This window comes from Sitophilus oryzae, unplaced genomic scaffold, assembly GCF_002938485.1.
Source record: "Sitophilus oryzae breed Bouriz unplaced genomic scaffold, Soryzae_2.0 scaffold_1497_pilon_pilon, whole genome shotgun sequence".
Taxonomy (NCBI): domain Eukaryota; kingdom Metazoa; phylum Arthropoda; class Insecta; order Coleoptera; family Curculionidae; genus Sitophilus; species Sitophilus oryzae.
In genome coordinates, this window is record NW_022146166.1 from 349,915 (window position 1) to 372,622 (window position 22,708).

Sequence of the window (22,708 nt, forward strand, 5' to 3'; positions counted from 1 at the left end):
TGGACCCTAAAATATGAAACTCTTGTTTAAAAAACCAAACAAGGTCTAATAAACAAAATAAACCTACCTCGAAATACTTCCGAGGGCTCAATAAATAATAAACAACATGTCCTTTCTTCCATGTGACATTCTGGAGGACAAAAGAAAAGGGACGCCAACGTGCCAGCAAAATACAAATACAAGTTGGGACATCCGTAACTCTACCCTAAAAATATTCAATAATATGATCGAATCGATAAAAGGTAATAACTATCTTTACCTGTAGCCTCGAAATAGCAGCTGATTCAAATTATACAGCAAGATTTAAATAATCACTATTTCTAAAAGCTGGGATACAACAGAGCGTCAAAACAAAGTGAGGTTAAGCACGGAGAGTTAACAGAAGCGATGTTGACAGCGCGCGCCTCCACAGAATAGTAACAGGGTTGTGTCGAACGATAACAGGGTTGGCGACTAGAGAACGTAAAAATTACGCGTCAAATAAACTATCCGGCCTGAACGAGAGGGAATCCGGTGATGATAGGCCAGACATCATATATTATATATAAAAAAGACATGTAACGAACTAAAAACGTTACAACCTTTAGTGTGAAATTTTTAAGAATATCGAGTAGGTAGTTTCTAAAACCATCGTTTTAAAATAGTATTTTCCTTTCAATAAACATTTTTATGTAAAAAATAAATAAAATAATGATATTGGCGTACCGTGCCCTTCGTATACACGTTCGAAATTACATCAGATTCGTAATAAAAGTTCGGGCGGCCCGGTCGCGCATCATCAATCAAAAAAACAGCTCAAAACGTAAACCGTCACGTTTCGGGGTGAAAAATTATTTTTAACGACCGAATTTATTTGTAAAGCTAATCAAGAAATATTGAAAGCTTTGTTGTGACGGCCGGCCGACCGCCCCGCTCGTAATTTATCAAATTTACACTAAAAGTAAATTTAACAGCGGGCTCGATAGAAAATTATACAGAGTGGCTCAATCACTCTGTTAATAAATTTGTCGCGAAAAGTTTAAAAATATAAAAAGAGCAGATTTGGACGGCGACACGTTGACAATATGTCGACAATGAAGTAAATGTAGACCATAGATAAAAGAAAATAATCTTCTATTAAGATAGATATGAAACTTAATAGTAAAATTTTGGGTCAAAGCGCCCCTCCGTGTTCTTAGTAGAGACTACGTTTAACCCAGCGCCTTCGCCTTTTCTGCTGTAAATATTTTTTATGTTTATATTTCATTTCAAAGGATTTAGTTTTAAAGTTACACTGATATATTAGTATATCAGAGTAACTTTAATAAAACATAAGAATATATATATTTTACAGTTTATTAAATATAAATTTTGACTACAAGGTAGAAAGTAAATCACAATATTTGATAAAACCTATAAGTATACCATTTTTACAGTTAATAAATAATAAAACTATTTCTGACTATGATATTTAAAATTTAGATAGACAGAATATTAAACAACATACCGGGTATTTGCAGACGCAGGCCCAAATTCAATAAAAACCAAAATTTTTCCTGCGAAAATCGGGCTTTTTTCACAGAAAAGATATTTTTTGATTTATCAACAATCATTGTCAAGTTGACAATATACAGGGTGTTTCCTAATTAGTCTAAAAAATTGTGGTGTGATTCCTCATCTGTTCTTAAAATAATTTTTATATAACCATTGGGTCTAAAGTACTTCCTTTCTGATCTACAGGGTGTTAAAAATTAAAAAAAAATCGATATTTTGCTTAACATAAATAGTACACTACTGCTTTTTTAAAGAAAATATATTTTTTTTCTTGACTGGCCATCCTTTTTCAACAAAATTGATCTTTTGAGTTTTCCTTGTTCATCAAACGGTTGCCGAGAAAAAAATAAATATACTTATTAAGAGCCTGCCTTAAGCCGTTTTCTAACGATTTTTTATTTTTTAGATTCATTAGGAAACACCCTGTATATGCATATCAGAGGCAACCAAATAAACTATTAACCTCTAAAAATTATTTTTCCTACCACTAACGACATACCGTGTTTTTAGTGAGTACTAAATTATTTTATCAAAATTTCACCATATAAGTTTCCAGGCAATGGCCTTAGGCGGGTTCTCACTTGTCAGTTTCGCTGACGCAGTCTGACTAATTCATTATCAATGAAAAATAAAAATCAACGATTGTAGTCACACGTTTCATGTTTTGCTACATTCAGTATTCAGTTGGTCCAAACATTTTAACGTGGTGATTTCGCAGACATGAAAATGGTTAAAACAAAATTGAAACCAGGTGTTCGCAAAGTTTGTTTAAATTAGCAAATGAATTACAGAATATTCTGGTGAATCAGAAAAGAAGAAAACGTTTTTTTAAAGCAGATACGTCTACAAGAAACCGTTGACGTTCTATTTTAACAGAACGTCAACGGTTTCTTGTAGACGTATCTGCTTTAAAAAACGCGTGTTCTCATAATAGTTTGAATTTAAATATTTTAAATAGTTCTTTTTTCTTTATTCTTTGAATTTTTTTGCTTCCGACGATAGATTTTCCGAAACGTTAAGCATTTTTTTCTTTGTTAAGCCAATTTGTATAACTGTAAACATAACTTCTTATAAGCAGTGTCCGTTTAGGTTTAACGCCAGAAGTGTTTACAAAAAATAACTATTTTATTTTGTAGATTTTCTTGCAGTGCATTGGCGAAATACCCATAAAGGATTTTTTTGGAGATATATATTAAAATAATTAATTAACTTTATCTTGTAAACTGAACAAATCACGAAAATGTACTTCTCACGCTTCAGTTTCTATTCATTATTCGATAATGATCAGTCAAAAATAAAAAAAGTAGAACTGGTTTTCACTTTAACTGAAAGTACAAATTTACTGATCATTTAACATGAAAATGTGTTCTGATGTTCATTATTTGTTCAGTATCACTGAATCAGTCAGACTGTGTCAGCGAAACTGACAAGTGAGAACCCGCCTTTAGAAACCGATTACCAGAACATTTTAAAAATGTTTAAAAATAAATAATAATAATAATAGCATGAAAATCTCAAATTATCCGCTTTCACAAAAAATCTTGTATGAAATTCGTTGCGAAAAGAGTGTTTTAAGCACTCGACGCATTGTCCAACAACATTTGTTAAAACACATTCATTTCGCAACTTGTTACATAAATAGCTATTATATGCTATTTGTTAAATTGTAATTATCACAGATTGTTTTATTGTAAGCGTATACTTTGCCATATTTTTAAATGAGTAGGTCTCTCTGTATACTCGTATATATATTTATACAGACCTGTGAAAGTGTGGGTTATTGGAAATTATATACAATGGTGTTTAATTAAAAGGCTTTATCTGTACTTTTTAATCGAATGTTAAATTAATTTCGTTGTTGTTATTTTCGGCTTGTACGGTGTTTGTGTTCGTGTTTGCGAAAGATAGCCTGTCTTTTTTACCGTTGTTCGATTTTCAATTAATCGGGTTTTTCTTTTATTCGGTTTTGATGGTATAGTAATTTCGTTGTCGGCGCGGCGTGAAAAAATACAGTAAAATTGTTAGTTTAATACAATAATTTGTAAAGAATAAAAATACCGGATTGTTGTGGATACTATTTTTAGTTCTGAATTTAGTTAAATGGGATTTTTGATTATTTTTACCTTAATATGTTTTTTAATTAGAAAAATAAACGAATAAATTTTACAATGTCGAAAAAAAGTTGTCCTTTAATTATTGAAATTTATGAAGATGAAAAAATAATAAAAAAATAAAATGATTGCATATGTTATTATTATTAGTTGGTTTTAAAAAAATTCTACAGAGCCATTGTGTAGGTCACAACAACAGTCAGACAATAGTGTGTCGGTCATCTCCAGCTCCTAAAATAGAAAAACTTGGGAAATTTGTTTATGTTCAAACCTATAGGGTAGCTCAAAAAAGTCTGAGTAGATCGGGATGATTTTTTTAAATGGAATGCCCTGTATAATATTGCTATATTTTTTAGCTATATTTCGATAATTTCAGAAATATTTAATAATAATAATAATAATAGCTCCCGTGTATAGCGTTCAACGCCTTGGGAGTAGCAAGGTACAGCTTGCCATACTAGAGCCGTTCGGTATACAAGGAAGGTAATGTGGCTAGCACTACGCTTCAACCGCCTATTATTACCTCAGGATTGTGAATCCCAAGTACTCATTAGGTACCCAAAATCCCTAGGTACCAAAACTATTTTTTTTTAATAAAAATAGTCGTCTGATGCAATGCCGGGTGTGGGAGTCGAACCCACAACCTTGAGATTGGTAGACGAGAGCCTGTACCTCTACGCCACCGGGCACACAAGAAATATTAATAAATAAATAAAAAATACATTTTTCAACCTTCAAATTAAACACTTGACATAGTATTGTAAAATTTTTAAAAAAATTACTACAAATCTAAGAACTGTCCTGAAATCAAAACTATATTAGTACTTACTTTAGATGGTCTATACTTACTTTTCTATCAATATCGAAACCTTAAGTCGTACAGGGCGCTCAAAATTCTACGCCAAACTTTCTGAAATATAAAATAATTTTTCTTTGTTTTTTAAATGGAACACCTCGTATATTATTTTCTTATTAGATGGAGAGTTAAAAAATTAACATTTCTTGTATTTAAAGTATTTCAAAATTTTTAATGCTTTTGCAGATACGCGCAGTATTATTTCATATGGTCCTTTCAACGGTAAAATACGAGAGAAAAATCATTAGGTGGCTTTGATAAAAATTTACTGTGGAAAATACGAAAAAAACATATATAATAATAATAGCTCCCGTATATAGCGTTTAGCGCCTTGGGAGTAGCAAGGTACAGCTTGCTATACTAGAGCCGTTCGGTATACAAGGAAGGTAATGTGGCTAGCACTACGCTTCAACCGCCTATTATTACCTCAGGAATGTGAATCCCAAGTACTCATTTAACCAAGAAAACATACTTTTTTAAATATCAACTCCCACTTTTTTGAGCCACCCTACTAGAAGTTAAAATATTTTTCTGAAATACATCCTAGTTCATACTTTAGGTTTGCACTTAAACAAAGTCCCCAAGTTTTTATTCTAGGTGCTACAAATAGCCGAACCCTGTATACATTTTATATATGCACGTTTAGAATGTCGACAATAGTACTAGATGTTGTTTACAGATTTTACAGAGAAACGTTTACATTACTACATTACACGGAGTCGAATTTCAATATATTTCTGTTCTTTACTCTTAGCCTCTTCATTTCTGAAAGAAAATCATAACCAGTACATTTTGTTATTATCTAGAAGCCACTATCCTCCGTCATTTACAAATTATAAACTATAATAAGATATATTATAAAATTTACAAAAACATGCGAATCTCATGTAAGCAAATTATGACAATATTTATATGTTACGTGTTTAATTGTAATTATCACAAAAATTGAGAAATTAAACACTTGACTGTTGTAAAAATGTTGTAAAAAAACTATTGTAAAAATGTTTTTACCTTAAAAAATAGTAGTCAGTATATTTTTAAATTATAAAAATCCGTATATTCGATATTTCATATTCAATTCTCAAATTTAGAAAATCATAACCAGTATCTTTTGTTGTTATTTAGAAGACACTATCCTCCGTTATTTACAAATTATAAACTATTAGTAGGATTTATAATGAAATTTACAAAAACATGCGAATCTTATGTAAGCAAATTATTACAATATTTATATGTTACGTGTTTAATTGTAATTATCACAAAAATTGAGAAATTAAACGCTTGACTGTTGTAAAAATGTTGTAAAAGAAACTATTGTAAAAATGTTTTTACCTTAAAAAATAGTAGTATATTTTTAAATTATAAAAATCCTTGTTTTATATTCGATATTTCATATTCAATTCTCAGATTGGAAAATCATAACCAGTATCTTTTATTGTTATCTAATTATGACAATATTTTTATATTTTATATGTTTAATTTTAATTATCACAGAAACAGAATTTAAACACTTGAAATAATACTGTAAAAGTTTTTCTACACTAAAAAATAAATGCAATTTATTTACATGCTCAATACAGAAAATCATAACCAGTATCTTTTGTTGTTATCTAGAAGACACTGTCCTCCGTTATTTACAAATTATAAACTATTAATAGGATATATCATAAAATTTACAAAAACATGCGAATCGTATATAAGCAAATTATGACAATAATTTTATATGTTATGTGTTTAATTGTAATTATCACAGAAATTGAGAATTTAAACACTTGACATAATATAGAAAAAGTGTTTTTACATTCAAAAATTAATAAATTTTATTCACATGATCAGTCAGTATATTTTTAAATTATAAAAATCAGTGTTTTACATTTGATATATCATATTTAATTCTTGACAAGTGGGTCTGCGTCATATTGCATAATGCAATCAACACCATTAAATGCAAATCAGTTTGACGTGTTAGCTATTAATAATTTATTGATTTTCATTTTAACCAGTCCTACTTATTAACAATTTAATTTTCACAGTGCTTGTTTCCATTTGAACAAGCTACCGTCTGGCATTAGTACATTCTCTAGGGAATATGTATATATCTAGCATTTCATTAAGATGAGTGATTACCTAGGTATAGTTAATCGAACTGAGCGTTTCGTAGCAATTTTTAAAATTTGTTTTTTTTTGTATATATTTATTTTCTTTATTATTTTCATCTAAAAATTATTCAATTTTATTATTATGTTAATCTTCTTTATAGAGCTGTTTTTTAGTTTCTTTAAATAACATTTGTTTTTATTCGCAGCATCAGACAAAAATATAAATAAACCAGCCTTTCTGTACAGGGTGGGCCAAATTGGACGCTTTTAAAGGAAAACACCCTTTTCTATAATAGGATATAGATGAAAACTAATATCGGTGTCTGGGGCTCAATTTTATCAAAAACATGATGGTGAAAACCGCACATCGATATCAGTTACCCTTTCGGAGTTGGGTTAGTTTATTTTAACAAATTGCTGTAACTGTTTTGCTAAGGAAAATTTTGTATATCTATGAAAACATTTCCAAAGCATTTTTTTACGTAGAATTTAACTGTTTAAGTATTATTGTTTTAAAATTAATAATTTAAGAATTATAAACGGAAAATTTGATTTTTTATATGGGACACCCTATATATTTTTAATTCATGGAAAAGAATTTAAAATTACCTTTCCAGAAATATAGCATAATATTTTGCTCGATTTCTCTTCGAGATATAAAGTTTTTAAAAATTCGACCACTTTGAATAAATTGGCTTTGAACGGCGTCGGCTGTAATGCAAAAAAAATTTAGCTGTGAGCAGCAATTAAAACGAAAATAATCTTTATAATAAAGAAAAAAATATAATCAGGACAACAATTTAAACTGTATTTAACAACATCAACACATTTAAATCTATAACAAATAAGAATAAAAATAAATTGCAAACCAAGACATCAGATTTCGCTACAGGTGTTCGACATATCGACCGTCTTCTGTTATGGACAGACGGTACAATTTTTGAATATTTCTCGCGGAATTCATTAACCAGTGGGGGTAAAAGATACCTTCGCATAACCGCTAAGCACTTCTAATTCTTGTCTAGATTATACGGGCAACTTAAAAATAAGAACCTTTATTCTTCCACAAAGATAAAAATCCATAGGCGCTAAGTCCGACGGCCTCGACGGCCAACCGCTGAGATCTTGGTTAGCTATTCAATTATTCGCTAAATTGGCTGCAAAAATTTGCTGATAACTTTAGCGTTCTGAGGCGGTACCTTATCTTGCTGGAAAAATATGTAATAAAATTGTAATTAAAAAGATGCTTCGGAAATGTTTTCATAAAAATACAAAATTTTCCATAGCAAAAAAGTTGCAGCGATTTCTTAAAATTAAAAATGCACATTTTTGAATAACACCAACAGGATCCCAAACCCCAGCAACTTAACCTAACTATATGAATAATATTACTACAAATCAGCAGAATGGCTGCCAACTGCTGTAACTTACTAAACACTACTTTTTAAAATTTTTGCAAAATTAAAACATAGCAAAGATATAGATTACAAGGAAATAAACTTATAGTGTCCTACAAATATGACTCATTGGTCATTAAAGGTTTAAAGTTGAAAATTTCAAAGTTTTAAATAGCGGCGTTTAATTTTATGAAAGATGTGTCTCGACTCGACGAAACTCCTCTGGAAAGTCTGAGCGTCTCTCAACTTTTCCAAGTTAAACTATTCGACTTTTTGCTTGTTTGTTTCGCTGCGATAAAACTTTTATATTAGTTTAACCCTTGAAGAAAATTTCCTGTTGGTAATGTGATTTTTATCCACCACAAAACCAATTACATTTATTACTTGTTGACAAGACAATCATTTATTATTTGATTATTTTTATATTTTAAATTATATGATTATTTTTATTTTTTATATTATATGATTATTTTTTTAATTCTATAAAATTCTGAATTTTCTGCTAATCAGCTAAGACAACCTAAGTATTTTTTTATTATTCTTGAATAGTTGTATTTAGATACTGTTAATAGTTTTTTATTTGTTTTTTTGTGTTTTTTACTTCTTACGACGTGAGGAGATATATCTCCTGAAATGTTAAGCTTTTTTGTCGGTGCTTTGGTTAGCAACCATAACAATGTATGTCAGAGTACCAAATTTCAATAAAAAGAGTTTACCAATGTTCGTGAAAATAAACAAAGTAACTTATTTTTGTTTACTTCTTCCAGTAGCATTTTAGGGCATATGTTCATAGGAACTTTTGGTTTTATTTTTATGTGTAGAATCACCCCCTCAATTTAGATATACTATTTTTTGACACCTAGTATATTTTTATGAGTCAAATACCACTGATAAATTGGTCTCCGTTTTATCAACGCAGTGGTGTTTACAAAAAATAGCTTTTCCATTTTGTAGATTTGCTTCTAGTGGCGAAAATCCCAGAATCCTTTTCAAGAAAAGAACCCTGCCATAAAGGTATAGACGTAATTTTTTAACATCAATTGCTACAAATTATACTTAAAAAGAGATAGTTTTATAGAATAATTCTCTTATATTCTGCAAACGCAAGTTATTCAATTAAAATATAATAAAAGCAAAGAAATATTCAAATTACACCTTTTCACAGTGCAGCCTTTTCAGCTTTTAATACGCCTTACATCACACTCTGTAAGGTTCTTTATATTTTTTTCATTTCTCAATTTAATATGACGCCAAACATCTCGCTGAATGCCTGTCTGTTATTACTTGGCAACTAAATCTCATTCCTGGCTCAAGCGATGTTGCCTATTTCTTCTTCTTTGTCAAGGATTAAACATGTTTATGAATTTCCACAATAAAAAAACTTAATATAAAATATTGTACACATTTTTCAAAATAGATCAAGGTTTTTTTTGGATGATATTAGATTTATGACGATATCTAACGTCTCTTTTCTTACAGTTGGGGGTTGGAACCTTTGGTGTTACACAGCAAAATAAAACACTAAATCACCACAATACACCAAAACACTTTTACTTTCAGACTGGACGCGCGTTTCGCTAACCATGCTTTAATCATCAGCAGATGATTAAAACTAAACTACAATCTACAATTTGAGCGTTTATATACTCGCTCGGTGGGCACCGAGTGGGCGTGCCAACATCTAGCCAACCGAGTCAGAGCCCACCGAGCGTAACAGTTAGATTTCCACACTAGAGTATTAGGAACAAAGAACTTGAAGGAATTGGACCGTTGTCTCTGTTCATACTATCTTTCCATTTATTAATTCTGATGCTTTCATATGCATCTAATTGCCTGTAATTTGAGACTTGTTTAATTAGTTTTAAATTATTAAGATCTATACTATATTCTTTATTAACAATATGTTCGGCAACGCAAGATTTATCCGGTCTACCATATCTTATCTGAGCTAAATGTTCTTTAAATCTAGTTAATATTGATCTTCTAGTTTGCCCAACATATTTATGATTACAATCTTTACAAGAAATTTCATAAATACCCGACCTTTCCAGTGGAGGTGTTTTATCCTTTGGATTACCTAATAATTGTTGTAATTTATTATTAGCACTATACACGAGTTTAAAATTGACATTCTTAAAAATTCCTTTTAGACCACGGGATAACTCTCTATCAAACGGCATTATATGTATTTACATTAAAATATTTTGACGTATCTTTCTCCACTTGAAAAGTCGAATTTTCAGAAACCATTAACCTATACCTAGGTTTTCTAATTATTTTATCAACTAGTGAAGGAAAATATCCATTACACTCAGCTACATTCCTAATGTAATCTCTTTATATTTCATATCTTTCATTGGTGAGTGGAAAACTAAGTAATCTATGAACTAAGAAATTTAAACTAGCCATTTTATGTTCAACACTATGGTATGACTCATTAGGAATATATCTGTGTGTAGTGGTATTTTTCCTATAGATATCAAATTCCAGGCAAATATTAGTATTTCTAATAACTAATAGGTACATCTAGAAATGGTAATCTGTCGTTGTTCTCAATTTCATGTGTAAATTTAATGGATGGAAAACGATTATCTAACTTAGAAATAAAATTATCTATGGTGTCTGAATGTGTGTCAAAAACAGCAAAAATATCATCCACATACCTAAACCATACTCTTGGAAAATACTCAAACTGTTTCCTAGCCTCCACTTCAAACCTGTTCATGAATAACTTAGAGAAAAATGGAGACAATGGATTACCTATTGCTGTACCTTCCCGCTGTTCAAAAAAGTTGTTATTAAATTGAAAACAATTTTGTTTCATACATAACGATGTAAGCTCAATATATTCAATTACAGTTTTGTTGTCGAGACCATTTGCGTTCAGTTAATCCGGTAAATGATGGAGAAAAACAATTGTGATTGATTAAAATTTTATTTTAAGATGAAACTTTTGTTACATTCTGAGAATTCGAATAATGAATTAAATAATGACGAGACAATGAATAAGTGACATCTGTCTAAAAAAGACAGCGAAAAGAAATATATATATTCTATGATTTTATCTAACGATTAACATTAATTTAAGAATAAATCCCCAACATAAATAATTAACAAAACATTTAAACAAAATCAGATCACAGACCAAACAAAACAAATTGTTGGTTAGTAGCAGTTAGCAGTTGTCAGAGATATAGATGTAGTAGTATTTTGGTTTAATGGCCACAGCTACCCGGCCGGGTAATAGAATTACCGTTTTTTAATAAAAATTAATAAAACACTATAAAATAACAGCTAGAATAGTATACAGTTTTATATTAACTTTTTTAATATTATATAAAAAGCATTCATAAAAAAATATATATCCTTCAATTTAATAGATGTTAGTAAGTTTCGCTTATCTTTAGAATCACCCACAGAATTATATACACTATTTTTTTGACACCCTGTATATTTTCTATTTTATTTACATCGCCCAAAAATAAATTATGTACTACTTATTTCCGAAAATTTGCGGTATCTTGTTACTCAAACCAAAAAACACCATATTTTACGCATATTATGAAGACAAATTATAATAATCCTATTATACAGGAACGAATCTGTCGAGTCGAGAGCGGAAAATCACGGTAAGGAAAATCCGGAAACGGGTTTCATTTTCGCCGTCGGAAAAAATATATGAAGCAAAGGCGCTTAGGCGAGAATGGAAATTTAGGTGCAAAGTAATAATGCCGGCGAGCATTCAGTCAGATGTTTGGCGTTGTATAAAATTGGGAAAAGAAAAAGAATAATGAACGCTACGAGATATCCTTTTGCAGCGTACGATGGAGCGTGTTTACAGGAAGGAAGGACTGGCGTGTAGAAGGATGCGGCAAATTATATTAACATATATCTGTACGTTTCGCTTTTCAGCGTGTTTTAATTAAATAGTTCGGGTTTGTTGAATAGAATATGCTAAATTTCATCGTGCTCACTAACATTTATAAACTAGAAAGAAACTTTAATATTAAATTGTAATTGAATTTCATAATTACTAAAGTGACTTCTCGCTACTTTGATGGATAATGTACTTTTTCTACGATTTTAAATAATTCAGAAACAAAGTTTAATTTAAAAACTGCAAGAATTATATTAATTATTTTTAAATTTGTTTTTTACTCTATTTGCAACATTTTTATGGAAGCTTTGAAGATTTCTTGCTATAAAAAGAGTGCAAATTGAGAAAAACGACTGCTTAATACAATATTAACGATGCCTTAAATTAATGCGCAATTCTTTGCTTGTAATGCTGATAGAGCTATGAAAAAAGTATTTTAAAACAAATTTTACCTGGTAATATTATTTGACTTGCAAAAATCAATGTATGGGGAAATTAAAATAACTTTCGTTGCACATCATAATATGACCATCAGCAAACTCCATAAGACGACGCATGGTGGCATTGATGACGTGCAACGAAAGTTGTTTTAATTTCCCTTTACGTATAACTGATCATAATAAATCTAAAACTAAAATGCATAACTTAATTGTATATTACTAACTTTTTGTAGTCAAATTAAAAAATTGTTGAGAGCTTTTCTAACAATATTTTTTAGAATGTAGAATGTAGAATGAGTAACAGGGGGGCTAATTACCACGAATTTAAAGATCTATTGTGTCCCCCTTTCTTGAGTTATAGCTCATCATACGATCTATAACTCATCATACATGGGGATCTTCCTGTTTTAGACGAGACAGGGTATTTTCGATCGTTCTCTGACAGCAGATATTTATCCTCCGAGGAATGGGAGGAAATCTACCTCCCACACGGGTATACACCCTTCCATGGTTGAGGTTTAGCCCTCAGTGCTTTTCATAGTCGAGGACCTTGTCTCCGGCTGAGGTACCCGTGAGGAGGGGGCTGGAGGATATGTCACTATTTTCTCCACCTCTTCAACTTGGCCTCTCCTTAAACCTGTTACCGGTGTTGTCCCGAATCTATAATAGAAGATATATCCCTCTTTCTCTATTGCTTCCTTGTACTTCTTGGGGTCAATTACACCGCAAGGGTTTGTCGGTCCATTTCTACAGATGTAGAAATAAGGGAGACGAGAATTTTGGTGAGGTTGTCTCTTATTAGTCCAGGCGGTTAAGCCAAGATTCCCCATACCCTCTACCCGTGATACATGACTACAGACAGTAGGGACACAAGTAGCATTTGCACGTTATCTAACGTCGGGTATACGTCGCGTTCAATAAACCCGACGTCGGGTACCAACGTCGGTTCGACCGCCTGACGACCCTTATTTGCACCTAAATGGGGAATACAGATTCGGGTCGCCTCGACGTTAAAAAAGTTAAAATTTACTAATATCTGAATATGTAATTTTATACTTATAGCAATGTTCAACATCCTGTATATTATTTTTCATAAACAGCGTTTTTTTGTTAGCAAATATTTTCACTAAAAATAAATTTTGCGATCATTATCTTATATCAATGAAAAGAATAACATTCATAGTAGTTCTGTATATGGAGTTAAACGTAAACGAGTTAGTACGTACTTAATTGAAAGCCACTATGGATATTGTTAAACAAGGTATGTACTTTGAATTTATTTCTATACAAGTTCGTGATTGTTGAGTTTTTATTTATTTTTTAAAATGATTCTTAAATGGGTATAAAAAATTTACGTTTTCAAACTTCAAAAAGGCATTTAAAAAAACATATCAAAACATATCGTATTTATTGAATATTCTTGTTGTCATATTCATACACTTTTAATTTTTGTATAGTTCACCTGCGTCTGCTTGCGACGAACTTTATTTTATAATATTTTTCAGATGGAGTAAAATTGATAAGCAATGCCGATCTGGTTAATACTTGGCTTGATCATAAGTGCAAGAACTCAAAATTATTTGTATTTCAAAAAATGTGTTCTTTATTAGATATTGATGAACATTCCAGTCAAATGAGACCATTTGTGTCTGAAAAAGCCCACTATTTTGGAGCGAAACGTCGCATAAAAAAGTTTCCATCTTTCAATTTATTATAAAACCTCATACCCAAGAAAACGAAAAAATAATATATTGATATGGTCTATTAAAGAGGTAACTATTAACATCCGAACCCCTCATACCAACAAAAAGAACAGTAACAACGCGAAAAAGTAACATATTAGAAAATGATGTACAGAAATATCTTATATGTGAGGATATTTTATCTACCTGTTATTTGGATATTATAAATTTGGAAGATTCTGTCAGCAGTGATTCTTCTGAATCAGAGTAGTTACGATCTATGCATTTTGTTGTCCTAAAGTAAACTTATAGTATCTTAAGTTTTTTTTAATTAAATATAGCATTAATGTTTCTTTTTCATTAAAGAAAAACATTTTTATCTTATATTGGCTTATATTGTAGGAATCATGTTCTAATGTTATTCCAATTATTTTTTATCACAGGGATTTATTTAATACTTACACCGTTTTCATACTATAAATTATTATTTCCTTAGATGGAACACAGCTCCCACATTTTTATTATTTATAAGATTTTTTTTCATAAACGTGGGACTAAGAACATCATCATTTATTACAATGAGAGTACTCATCATTTGTGTCAAATAAACCTAGTTTGAATAAATTGCCTACAATAAAAAAGAAGTTTTGCATTTTTGTCCTCTAGAGCCATATGTTAGAAGCACTGTGCGTCGGTACCTGACCTAATAGGGAATGTAATTCTTCCAATTACCAACGTCATATTCCGTTGGATTTCAGTTACTTAAAATTCGTTGCTAAGCACTTACGTTACATTTGGTTTCAAATTCGCTACCAAGAATACATACTTGTTAGAGAAATATTTTATAACTACCTAATTACAAATGGATTCATAATCACTCCTCGAATATAACTATAAATGCCTACCTAGTTTCATATTATAATAATTCTGAATCATTAATCCAGACAGTTTTATCAACGGAAGCCACTTTTTTGATATATCTGATTAAAATACTCCGGAAAACAACGAGCGCCTTCAAAATTAGGTAGATTTATGAAATAAAAATATCCATAAAAAAGTAACTCGCAAAATATTTTTTTTATTTTCTAACTGGTTTAATCATAAAAATGTACTGTGGTTCCCCCCAAACTCAACCTTATCATTATTATTCTACTAGAAATCGGAATGTGAATATAAATTTTAAAAACAAAAAAATGATTTTAAAATGGCTGACAATCGGATACTTGTTAAAAATGGCGGATTTCTGTGTCCGACTTAATGTGAACTACGAATATACCAATTCCGACCGGGTCTCCAACATTAGTCGTCTCACACGACCGAAGTCATCAAACCGGACGACCGGCAATCGTATTATGACGTATATAATTCCAACGTACGCCACGTAAAATTTGCGATCAGCCGGCATATGTAGGAGCAACCGTCGTCGGCCACAAAGCATATAATTTTTCGTATTCCTGGTAAACGACGTTGTCTGTTATTGGTCTATGATAGGTCAATTGTTTATTGTCAAAAAATGTTTGACAGTTGACGGTTCAACGGTTTCGTAGGCGTAACATGGGCGTAACCTCACTTTGCGTATCAGTGATTTGTGGGTTTGTGCAATTATATTTCAGTTTTTGTTTTCTCCTTAAAAAATGGGCAGCCACTTTTTTAAAATAGTATATATACAAAATTTAAAAGAATTGGAACCAGTATCTCACATGTGGGAGGAGGATGGGGATAGATACACCAGTGTAATGCAGAATCTCTTCCGGATAAAAAACATTTGTGGGTGGAGGCAAGACATCACTACTACTATTATTATTTTGCAAAAGATTCGACCTCTTTCTGTAAAATGTAGATGAAATATCATAATAAAAAAAATAAGTTTGTTTACAAAAACTTTTTGTTAGGTTATGTTCATGATGTTTATTAGGCCGCAAATGCTACTTAATGGGTTGTATTTACGGACGTAAATAGAGATACGTAAATTAGGTATAAATATGAACATAAAATACAACAAAATATAATTGAAAGTTTTTTAGGGATTATCAGTGAGATGTATCCTATTCGGACGACGGGTAGACGTCGGGCTAGTTCAAGTATATGTACGTCGTGCAAGCCAACGTGGGAACGACGTTGGGAAATTAATAAAAATGGTACGTTGTTATGTTGTACGTCGACAGATCGTTGGATTTACCGACTCGGATTCAACGACGTCCCTTTTAATAGGAAAGCGACGTCACCGGTCGTATCACCAGCACCCGACCTAAACTTGCACAAAGTCTGACGTCGCTTCAGGTCAGATTTAGTTCGAAGTTAGATAGATGCTACTTGGGGAGTGTCTGGTATGATACAAGGTTGGTTCCATCTGGCATCGTTACACGTTTTGTGCAATTCCTTGGCTACGATACTACAACCAGGGAAAAGAGAATAAGACGGTCCCTAGATCCAGCTAAAGTGCTAGAGGGGATTCCTCCTAGGCACCTGACCAGTCACTACCAACGACAAGGGCTCGCATCTTCTAAAGAAAGAACAACACTTGTTACTTATTATACTATATTTTGCCAAGAAATAAATTATTACTATCTATACTAAATAAGAAACCGTTATCCATAACTTATAAGAATATGATTCTCATTTTCATTTTTTTTTCTATGGTTTGAAAATTAAATATATTATTTTATTAAATGTTAATTATGATTTTGTCATGTTTAATGAGACTAAAAGAACAAATAAAACAAAGTCAAGTTAGTCACGCCATTTATAACTGTAGAACAACTGGAAAATTTTTAATCATTTCTGACTTATTGGGATTCGTCTCTACCCCAAATATTAGAATAACTAATAATATATGTGACAAATTAATTAAACCTAATTTTTAAATAAATTAGGTTAGGAACTCAGCCATCTTCCACAAGTAACAACTCACGTCACGCATGCTTATAGCTTACTTCTAATAATTGATGCCACTACCACTACAAATCAGTAATATATAGAATTTTATAAAATTTTATAATAGATATTCAGCGGAAAATAGTAAGACAATAATAGCATATTCAAATCTAGAAGAAACACAGAAATTCACAGAAAATACTTGAAATGTAAACAAAAATATAGAAAACAATAAATTGATTGGTCTCAATCATTCTTGATCATTTGGTCAATCATGCATTCACCACAATATTGACGACATAAATTGAGCTGCAGTAGCAAATAATAAAAATTAGTGATAGATATCAAAGAAAAAGAATGTTTCATTAGTTTTAACTGTTTTGAATCACAGGGTGAGTCTTAAATAAGTGCAAATATTTTCAGGGCTGGTAGATATCGATTAAAGAAACATATTTTCTCTTTTAAATAAATCCAAAATATCCAAGTTATTTTACTTTGAACCACTGTAATGAAGTCCGTATTTTTTTTTGTTTGATCTGTTAAATGCTAGGCGTGAACATAAATCGAGCACGCCGATTTTCTTCAGACAACCAAACCGATTCGTTTTGTTCCGACGCCAATTTTCAGACCCCATCAGAGTTCTAGTAATCACAAATTTTAGTTTCAGCACAGTAGAGTTGCTATTTTATTTTTATGGTATAAAATTTCTTTACAGATGAGGATTTAATTAAAGTTCCTATTTTATTTATATATATATTTTTTACGTATTTGAATTTAATTAAAGTTTCTATTTTATTGGATATTATAATGATTTTCTTTACAGGTTTGAATTTAAATACTGTGAACTTATATTTGCTATTGTAATTAACTGATTTAATTTCTTTTGGTATATAGATATTTGACCTATAACTAGATGAACTGATTTAATTTATTTTTGTTAGATTTTGCGATATTTCATGTTTTAATATTTCTTTTTGTTTTTGAATTTGAATACTTTGAACTTGAAGATATTGGATTCATATTTGATTAATTTAAATATGTATTTGAATATGTATTGCTAGTATTTAAATATGTATTGCTGCATTTTCTATTATAATATTTCTTTACAGGTTTGAATTTAAATAATATGAACTTAATTATTTGCTATTGTAATTAACTGATTTAATTTCTTTTGGTATTTGACCTGTAACGGGATGATCTGATTTAATTTATCTTTTTTAGATTTCATGTTTTAATATTTTTTTTATATTTGAATTCGAGTACTTTGAACTTGAATATACTGGATTCATATTTAATTTATTTAAATAAACCTCGTTATGGAACATATTCGACTTTAACTGGCTTTTACCCCATTTCCCTGGATGCTAAACTGTAGAAAAGCTACCCGTACTGGCAGTAGTGGTTTCTCAAACACTATAAATTTTGAGGGTGGCGCCCGAGAAACAAAAGACCGACTGCTCGGCGCTAGTAATAGCTCTCTAGAAAAAAAAGACTGTTACAAAATTTGCTTTACAAAATGGATCTTTTGTAATTTTTTTCTTATAAATTTATTTTAGTATTTATTTTGCCATATTATCAAGATATAATGTGTTTTAACTAAAAATTAACAAACTCTTTTTTAAATAATTTAAATTCTTTAAAAAAATCAAAATTCCATTTTTTTTCAATTTTTTTTGCGAAAAAACCTCATAGACATGTTTATGTGATCATATACTACCCTAAAAAATATTTGCACATAATTAAGACTCACCCTATATAAATGCGAAATTAATACGCATAATTTAATGCGATCTGATTAACATTTTCTCAGAATATTTTTTTATGGATAGCCTTTATTTTACTTCACTCTAAAACGTCTAAAAGCGAATTAATGCTATTCAATAATCCGGAATTACACAAACTGTAATGATATAATCAAATTTTAATATTTGTATTATTTACGGAAGCTGTAAATTCACGGCGACGATAATAAAACTGTTACTCTCGTAAAACTTGGGGGAATAAACCTGTGCCGAAGAAATAAAACCGGAATTTCTGTAAAGTTTTTCAAATGTTAGTATATTAATTCTGTCAGAAAACTGAAACAGAACGAAATAAAGTATAGTTAGTCTGTCAGTGGCGTAGTTACAGATATTTTTTGCCTAATTTTAGTTTGAAAGACGTAAAAAATGTTTAATTTGTAGTAATTATAAATAAATTTTGAATACTGAAGCCAAAAAATTTTTATAAAATAATATGTATGAACTAGCAGGACAATAATTGTTTGTGTTTTAAGAGTCTATTACGCTGTACTGTTCGGATCGCCTTAGGGGTCGGGTGAAGTGGGTGTGTGGCCGAAGGAAATATATATTATATATCAGAAATCTGCCTAAGAATTAGCCCGATTCTGTCTTGTGAAGCCACACTCAAAATTCCAAACACACGTGCTTGGATTAAGGCTTGATTAAGGTTTGCAGAGCCTCAGCATTTGCCATAAAATAGCGAGCAATTTGTTACAAAACCAAATAAATTATATATCACTGTAATCACAAAACTTCAATCTATTTCCGTATAGTAACGGAATTTTACATTATGTCTATATTTTCGAGAAAATTTAGTCCAAACATAAGGAATATTTTGTTGATGTTTGCCCATCAAAATCTTAAAAATAAAGAAGTTGTCTATAAATGCGCTACAATACGGATATAGTATAATCCTTTATCTTTAAATTCCTTCTTCATTTATGTAAAAATACCTAGCCAATTTTACATAATACGTTAAATGCCGAACGCTTATTTCTAGTTTTTCGGACTAGTGAAATGGACTCTTAACTCTTTATTCATTTTTAGTCATTTTTAAATGGTACGCCACTGCTTCTGTTTAATTTTTAGAATTCATTACAACTGCTTTTGTGTACAGTCGTAAACCTCTGGAGCAAGATTAAAAATTATGATTCCGGCATTATTGTTTCAAAATTTTACTATTAAGTTTATTATTGTTTTATTTAAAACTGTTTTACCTGCATTACATTTTCATTTCGTTATAACCGGCATATTGATTTAAAGGTACTATTATACAGTTAAAGATTTTTATGTATATTTTTATATTTTTGCTGTAAATATATAATGGTTTTGTTATATACGTTATTTTTGTCAAATTAGTTTAATTATTTTCTGCAATTTTGTAATTTTTAGAGAAACTACGGAGCGATCAACAATGCTTGAAATAATGTCTACCGGGTGTTTCTCAAAAGCCTTCTGGCCCATCCTTATAACTTTTTTATTTTTTTTAGATAAAAAAACTTGATTTGGTATGTAAGTATATGACATAAATTAGGATTGATTAACGTATTCTATTGTTTTTCTCACTTCCTGTTTCACCGGAAATGACTATAACTTTGGATTTTTAAGTATCACCATCGGTATATTTTCACTTTTTTCGATAGAAAATGACACTCTGAATAGAATGACATATCATATGTCTTATTTTGACATTTTCGCATATTGTTTATTTGAAATTGTAACATAAGGTTCATAACGAGAATTTGGCTTGAAATACCAAGTGTGTGGTACCAAATTATTCGTAAAAAATGATTTTTTTAAATATGCAAATGAGCCATTGTTCCATTTAAAAAATTGAGATATAACAAGACACGAAAAATATTAAACGATCAAATCTATTTTTTCCAAGGCTCCTTGATTAAAAATTAGTGCTTCTAACAACAGTTAACAGTTAAATTTCATCGCTACGACCTCTGCGTGCTAGCTCATAAATTATCGCAAATAACTGTTATTTTTGCATCATGTTTACTCTAATTTTATTGTTAAATATTATTTTATTTAAATTTTACGATTATGCAACCCGATATACACCGCGATATTATACAGCTACAGCTTCACAATATTGTCACTGGCCCAGCATTGGAATTTTTGTCGATCTCTCTTTATCTTTGATATCCTTTCCGTCACTTGTCACTGTCAGATCAAATCAGATGTTTTTGGATTTATTTACCCTTTGTTTTGGTTATTGAAATTTTATAATTATCAGATAAAATTTCGTAGTTAAATTGTTTATTTTTGATGTGGATCGCAGTGTGTGAATTGTGTGTGAATTTGTGAGTTAAGTTCGGTCATTGACTCGTTTTTTATTTATGCCTTTTTGTGAGTTGGACTAGTCAAGATATATAGTTCTCTATCTATATCCTGGAGGGAGATTTCCGGTTGAAATCTGATTTTGTGAAGGAAATCGAATCCTTGCATCACTTCTTGTGTATTTCCCGACCGAAGAACATCCTGTGAAGAACTGGCTGCCTGTTTCGTGAACCATTCCCTGTTGGTAATTAGCAGGTCTTCCTAGAGAAGGACTAAGTCTTCATAAACACATTTGGTCAGAGACGTGGTTGGATTTTGTTGAATTTGTATGGACCACCGACCAAATTTCAGTCAAGGGATTAAATAGCCGAATTCTCACCTGCTGTTCCGATTGCACGTGCCCAAGAAGTCCCCGAGAGTTCCAAGGTATACTATAATTCTTCTGCCTATTCTAAGTCAATACTCAACTGATTTTTATTCGTATTGTTGACTGGTTTTCGACTTTTTCACGCCCACGTGGTGTAGAAAGATTAGTTGAGTGTTATCTTTCTTAAATCTTATTTGGTTGTTCGTAATTGTAGAGCAAGGAGACCGATCCAGACCGTAGCACAGAACAGTCCAGAATTCCATCCGTTCCTGTTGCCCGTGTGTAGAGTTACCCGTTGGACATCATAAACCCTCGTTGAGGTAAAGTTCAGATTTGATTAGTCCTTCTTTATTGCCTTTATTAACTCCTACACGTTGTGCTAGTCCTTGTTCTATAATTGAGGCTCTTTTCTAACACAACCAATGTTATTTAGGGTTTTTTATGTCACCTTTTGAAGTCCTACACCTGGCTGGTATCTGTACGTTTGCTGATGGGCTCCAGTGACAGTACATCGAGCTGCTGTACCCTGCTGTAGCCACCCCATAGCTGTACACCGTAGCTCAGCCAAAGGAACTTTTGAGTAGTTTCGAGTATATACGTCAAGACAGAGTAAGACTGTACAATTTTAGTTAGTTCTCATTGATTTAAATTCTGATTTATTTTACATTTCCAATCATTTACATTCATTTTCATTCCTTTTGTCCTTTCTTTATATACATTTAACATTTGAATATTTTAATAAATTGCTTAATCATTTTTAGTAGTATTATTTGCAGTCTAGTCTCATAGTTAAGTTAGAGTCGCTTAAGTTCAAGTAATTATAGTAATATTTGGAGTTCATGGTAGTTACACTCAACAGTTCGAGGTTAGTGTTGAAGTCTACTTAATAGTAACATCTTTTATGCCGAGTTCACAGAGTATAATCTCGTGGCGCCCTTTTATTAAGATCTTTGGACCCCGACCACCCGGCTGTTAAAATTAAAAGCTAGTGGCCTCTATGCAACTCATCCCGATTAAGTAAACTTGTGTTTTGCTGAACTTCAAATTAGAAAAGGACGCGGCACATGGCACGATTTTTTTAAACGAATATGTCAATAGTTTGCAGAATATCATTTTCTATCGAATAAAGTAGAAATATACCGAGGGTGTCATTTAAAAATCAAAAGTTGTAGTCATTTCTGGTGAAACAAGAAGTGACGAAAAACAATTGAATACTTCAATCAATACTAATTTATGTTTATTAACTGAAAAAATTAAAAAAAATATTAGGGTGAGCGACTGTAAGACGCACTCTGTATTTACAGACCCTTAAAAAATGGTTGGTTTCAACAATAAATTGTACACCCTATGTACTTCTAGAAATCACAATCATGATAAGTACATGTGAAAGTTTTCCTACTTT

General features: G+C 31.0%; 1 protein-coding gene across 1 annotated transcript in view; it reads left to right on the forward strand.

Moving 5' to 3' along the window:
* Positions 1-22,708, forward strand: part of LOC115877688 (extracellular serine/threonine protein CG31145) — a 418,713-nt gene that overhangs the window by 295,108 nt on the left and 100,897 nt on the right. The gene's annotated exons all lie outside the window — the stretch shown is intronic.